Below are 6,852 nucleotides of genomic sequence, written 5' to 3'. Positions count from 1 at the left end.
TGAAAGCGTAAAAATTAGTTAAACTATTATACTCATTTTGTTATATAATTTACCATCGCTTCTATCATTTTGGAAAAATAAGTGAATGTAAAGAGTGATCCAATTTCAGTTTCTTATGTTTTCAACTCTGTAAATCAGAATGCTGCGAATAGTTTCGCTTGTCTCAAACGTGAAATGTTGGTTTGAAACATTCCATTATCGATAATTAGGAATCGTTTAACTAACGCTCAACAACGCTCTGAGCTCAAGTTGTCCACTTGTTCTACAGAAATAATAATTCTGTAGAAACTGTGTATAGACTTTTAAGGGAATATTATGGAAAAAATTATCCTAGTGAGCGAAAAACTCGCATCATTTTGCAAAAATTCGAGGAAACTATACCCATTGGAGATAGGGTAAGGTGTAGTAACTTCGTGGCGTGCGTTCAGCCAGGAATAGGCACGCCTTTGAATTTCTTTTGTGGGGTTTTCTTAAGATTCGCGTCTATACCAACAAACTAGCAACGTTGAGCCACCTAAAATCTAGCATTCGTCAAGTTATAGGCGAAATAACCCCCCGAAACTTGCGAAAAGTCATAATAAATTATTTTGAACGAATAAGCTGTCGCAGAAGGTAATATACGATTAATAAAAATATAACAACTAAGATATTATAACATTTTGTGTTTTTAAAAAAAGTTAGGAAGCTTAATTTCGATCACCTTTTATATACTTTATACTATGGTAGAGAATTTTCCATTACTTCCCCCAAAGACATTTTCTACGCATACTTTCATCCACCGACAGACACTGCTAGCAACCTCTACCTCCGAAACTAAGGATTTTTTTAAATTTGAGATAAGTTCTACCTATTCGATTTTAATTTTTAAAGTTTTAGTAAATATTTCGAAATAATAAAAATGAATCTAGTCGTTAAAAACGTTCAATTCGAAAAATTTGTCGAAAGAGTACCTATCTTCTACGAATTTTAACACTAACAGAGTAAAAAGACAATCTTTATTTAAAGAAACCTAAAAGAAAATAAATCTGTAAACCACAAAATGAATGTGTAACCAGACGGTCACAGTTAGTCCCTTTATAAACTTTGAAATTATTTTCAAATAAATGTCGACCCATAAGTATAAATTCTATGGATAGCGGGTGTTAGTATTTAAAAAGTTAAAAATAGAATACAATGGCCAAACAAAGTAATATAATTTCAGGTACTTGTCAAAAAATATTTTTTTTAGGGTTTTAGGTAAATTTATTGCTGTTGCAAATGTTCTTCCGACTATAATATAATATAATATGTTTTTAATTTATTTTTTCCCATTAAAAAATGACCTGGTTTGACCCTTGGAAACAATGTAAGTAATAAATAATTTTTGTTGTTGAATAGAAACAAAAAATTAAAATAAACCATTAAAATCTAGAATTTAATCTTAATGGATATGTGATCTTCAGTTTTGACATAAAAATTCAGCAAGTACCTATCTAAATTATTTATTAAGTGCCATTTAGTAAGTATTTAGTGCACATGTTTTTAACAAATATGAAATCTATATTCTATAGCAGACATGGGCGAGTTATTTTAAGCCAAAGCCACCATTGTTATAAGTTTATTGCGTGCCATAAAGTTTGTTGTGTGTCTCTTTATGCAAGTCTGCATTGCTCATATATACGACTCTTATACTTATCTCAGTTTCTCTAATAGTAATGAGGTAGGTAGAAAAAAAATGTTGTCTCTCTGTCTTACTCGTATTATTAGTTGACACTGGTTAGGGTATCACTGTCTTACTCGTATGTTAGTTACAGAAGTCTGAGTGGTTTCTCTAAGCCACGTTTGCCCATGGATGTTCTACAGTGCTTAACATAAATAAATTATTTTAAGAGTCCTTTTAAGGTCCTTTGAAAATAACTGTGTATGATGTGTCAAGAGGAGGGTTTAGATTTAGATTTTAGATGCTTTAACACTCCCCCAAATTTGAATAGTATTTTTCCAAATGTGAAGTTTGGCAACATAGTTTATCAAGGGTAGAATGAGAGGTGTTGTCGAAATTACGAATATAACTTTAAGGCAACTTTCAGATTTGATGCTCCCGTATACAAAAAACCACATCATTCTGGCAGGTATACGCGTGAGGATTCTTCAAGTTTGTCTGGAGAGTTTGGACTAAGCCTCAGTGGCTAATCCTGCGGTATGGTTTATAAAAATCGCCTTATGATTGAGGACACGACTTTGAGGATGTAAATGATCTTGATAAAATGAATTGCCAACATGTACAGTAGTCTTGGGATTAATAGGCGCTAACGAATGCAATTTTGTGATGAGGTAAAGATTAAAAATACACCTTGATTAAAAAATCGATCGCGTTTCTTTCTCTCGAATATCTATCTACCTCCTGGCTTTGGAATATTTATCGTAAATCTGGATTCTCGATAAAATTATTCTTTCGACTCTCGTTTACTTTTTCTAGTATCGTTCTCTTTCTGTAAATTTTCATGATATTTCTGCTTTATAACTCATTTATACTCCGATTTATCGGCCTTGAAATGTTTAAGCGCAACACTTTATTGAAAGAATGATTTCAGCATCAAACGAGAGTAGCTCAGCTGCAGTAACTCAGTCTGAAACGTCAAGAATGACTCTTGAAAGTGTAGTATAAACAAAATCTTATAGTTTTTCCATCAATTTTATGGAAATCTAAAGAAAAACATTATTTATTTTAAAAAAAATAACGAAAAAATACTTAATAACTCAAACTCATTATATCATTTTATGAATTGTAATGAGTTTTTAATGCTATATAATACGATTTGAAATGATTAGGTATTAAATTTTTAGTGAAAAATTACAGTGAATCTTAAAATGTTTTACGAAAATAAAGTGTTTCCAATAGGATTCTGTGAGAAATACACGATTTGGAATGTAATTATGTCTTTTACTTTAATTAATTTACCGCACAGAATTAGAATTCGGTGTATGCTTTTGTTTCGTCGATAAATTTAAACCATTGTCTATAAACGGCTTTTATTACCTAGTTGTTCATTCGAAGTTTATCCAAAAACATATTTGAGGTAGTACTTTCTTGGTGGACCCGCCGTTTAGTTAAAGTATATCAGAAGTATATCTTATACAGACCTTTTGAAGCGATTGAATGTCTTACGAACGCATGCAATTGTATTCAGGCCATATCGACCTTGTAGCATCACAAGTGTGTTACTTCGACCATCTCAAATTGGTCTTTCTTAAGATATCCTTATTCAGGAGCAGCTTTCACTTCGCAAACAGAACTCTTAATATTTGTATTCGATATCCTTATGCCATTTCTAGCAAGCTCGTAGATGTAACAATTTCCTGAAATGCCTCTGTCTCCCGGTACCCATATCAGGTTTACATTCATATATTCCGCCAACTCATTTAAGGACGTTCAGAAATCCTGTTCTACCTTTCAGGTTGGGTAGACTGAGCTTAAGGATTTAAGCAATGCGTGGCTGTCGGTTATCCATTATCCATTATCCATACTTCATTAATAGTCATTACTTTCGCTTGATACACACTACAGTAATCTAGCAGCCGTAAATCTGAAAGTTTCAGTACCACTGCTTTAAAATGAATCTGTAAAAATCATAATAGTTATATTTATATATAAAACATTACAATATTAAAGTATACTTTTATAATATGATTGTAGTGCAGCGCAGCGTAGATAGAGCATTAACTTCAATTTTATTTTTACTATAAGACTATGTGTATATACCTTTAAGACTTATATAAATAATTTGTTTTGGTATTGTTTGAGTGAAGATTTTTATTTATATAGGATGTATAAAAATTTATTTCGACAGAACTGTTCATTATTGGTTCGATAAAATTGGCCATCAAGATCCGCATTAAGATCCGTTGTGATTTTGATGACACGTTTAACTATTTGGAAATGTTGAAAAGCTGAAAAGTTGATTACAATTCGGAGAGCTAAATGTGTTGGTCTTCTCCGAGAAAGTGGTGGATAATGAAAGAGAAAAAATGTCGTTGGTTCCTCCTCATTGTCACGGCTTCTGAATAACTGGTGGTGCATTGTTAGGCTCAAATGCTATTCTTTCAAATAGCTCTGATTCTACTGTAAACATATCTTTTTGACAATACCATAAAAACGTTCCTATCTTCACTTAATTATTGCACTTTCTTTTAATGTTTTCATTCAGAAGAACATTTGTACAAGTTAAAGTACTTAATTCGATGACTGTAATTCTCGGTTATTGACACCTGGCAATAACTTCTTGTTAGAAGATTGGCAGTACTGTGCCTTGTTATAAGATAGACAAATAGCAGCCTAGGGAAGAGTGTTATTTATCCATTCGGATTCCTAGTTAATGATCACCATTAACACTTGAAGCTCTCTGCAGTAATTTGATAGCCGCAATGATAACCTATCATCTATTATCGCAAAAAATACACACATACCACATACCAGGAGTCGAACCCGGGTCTGTTGGATTCATACCAAGTACTTGAACCAACTGCACTGTAGATGTTCTAGGTATAATGTGCAAGTTTTTCAACCCAATTTACTAAAGTTTGTTTACTATATTATGTATACAAATTTAAGCATCAAAGTTGATTAATGTAAAGACAAAATTCGTAAACTATAAAGAAAAATAGCTTGTTGAGTTAATCTTAATTAAAGAGAATTGGAAAAATTTGAAATTCGTTTGTCTAGAGCGCCTATGACCCAGTTGATAAAGACGCTGAGGATGAACACCAAGAAACTCGGTAATTTTCGACACTTTCAGGACAACTGTATAAAACATTATATAAAAATCGCTAGAGGCAATCATGAACTTCCATTATTATCAGAGTACATACTTACATTATACAAAATAATCATTCACCTCCATTTCATTTCCACTTCCATTTTATAGTTTACATTTCAAGTATGTTGTACAGATGATTAAAAAGTCAGTTCAGATCAGATTCTCGATGCATTTTTTGGGCTAGACACAGGTGTCTAAATCTTGAAACAGAAAATTTATTAAAACATTTATTGTCTTATATGATGAAAATTTGAAGATATTGATATATATTGATCATAAAGTTGCGTCTTAATTAGACTTAAGGGTTTTGAAGAAAGGGAGAACGCAATATCTTAAAAAGGTATTTAACTAAATAGTAGTTGTATTAGTACAGTAAATCTTTCAACGCTACAACGAATATCGCTTGTACAAATCTCTTCTGGATTATAATAAATACTCGCCAAAGAGTAATCTTTATCGTTTTTTCGTAGTCTAAACGGTCAATTACATCCTATTTGGGCTCAAAGCATCCCTAATTTGTTTATTTCCTATTCTATACTTGTAAATATCGACAACTTTGCAAATTTTTCGCAGCTAACATCGACGGTAAAAGCATCTACTCTCTTTTTTAAAACTTTGGTCGTAAAAACGTACCCCTTAACGTGCCAAACTAGATTTCACTTCGTTAGAAATACTTTAAATGCAATTATGAAGGGATATGGTTAAAGAATGATGATCAAAGGTCAAATATAATTTCTAATGAAAGTTAAGTATTATTTGAGTCTGATCAAACTCCCAGTAAAATCACTGTTGTACATTAAACCATTTATCTTATTAAGTTTTTAACTCACAAAAAAAACCCCAAAATTTTAATACCGACGTTGCGAGAATCACAGTTATTTTATATTTTTAATTTTTCATATAAAAAATAATTTCTTTTGTGTTAAATAAGTCACACGCTATTTCTAAAAATTAGATAATTTTTTAGATAATTAGTTATTAATTAACACTTCTAAGAATTTTTTTTAAATACAGGGTTATCCAAAAAGATGTTACTACTTAAATGAGAGAGAAGACAAGACACATTGATGAAAATTCAGAGAGATTCTACAATCATAAAAAGCAGGGTAAAGTGCCTACATCTAGAAATGGGAAACATTTTAGATGAATATCGATCGTTACAAAGTATATGACAATTTTTTTTGTCCGATAATCCGTGCGACAACAGCTCATGGTGAGTTTTAGTTTCCCAAAAGATATTGTCACGAGCTGAATAACCCATTCTTCATAGATTAACTTCTTATTCGAATGGATAGAGTTTTTAGAAAACAATCTAAAAAAAAATCTCTAAAAACCCGTTTATAGCAAAGTCCGACTCTGAATGTCTGGCTACGAAAAAAAAGTAATTGTTTACTGTAGACAAATTAAAGGGCTCACATATTACAATATTTTCTTCAAATAAACAGAAAAAAAATTAAAAGGCCTTCCATGAAGTGTATTGGATTTATCATGGTTTTTATACCTTTTTTTTTGTTACTATACTCATTGTCAGTCAGTCAGTCGGTAGGTATAATATGTATTTTGTTATATGTTTTACCCCAGTAAATTGTAACAACTGTATAACCATTAAATAATGGGACAAGACACAGTACAAACGTTAAACGTAAACAACGAACGAAAGAAATGAGATGGAAATATCTTGTATACAAGGTAATTTAAAATTAGTAGGTACGTCCCTTTCTTACCTCTATGCGCTTATCAAAATGGATTTTGTTCAAAATCTTAAGGTTTATCCAAAACCTTGGTTAGGATAGATTAGAGGTTAGAGTGTTAGAAAGACTGTTCTGGGGAGGGAAATACTTAGACCACAAGGTCCGTTGTGATACCGAGGGTTCTACGATCCAGGAGGTGTTTAAGAATAGTAAGAGTGCTTTGACGGTGACAGAATCTTTGAAGCTGACTTCAGGTCGAAGCTAGATGGTGACAGAGTAGATGAGACATTCTTTTCACCGCCTCCTCACTGGACAGCTCCTCCAAAAATCATAATGCACTGATAGGCCACGTCGTTTAGTGTGCCTGT

This window comes from Chrysoperla carnea, chromosome 1 (genome assembly GCF_905475395.1).
Source record: "Chrysoperla carnea chromosome 1, inChrCarn1.1, whole genome shotgun sequence".
Lineage (NCBI taxonomy): Eukaryota > Metazoa > Arthropoda > Insecta > Neuroptera > Chrysopidae > Chrysoperla > Chrysoperla carnea.
This window is presented reverse-complemented; position numbering follows the sequence as displayed.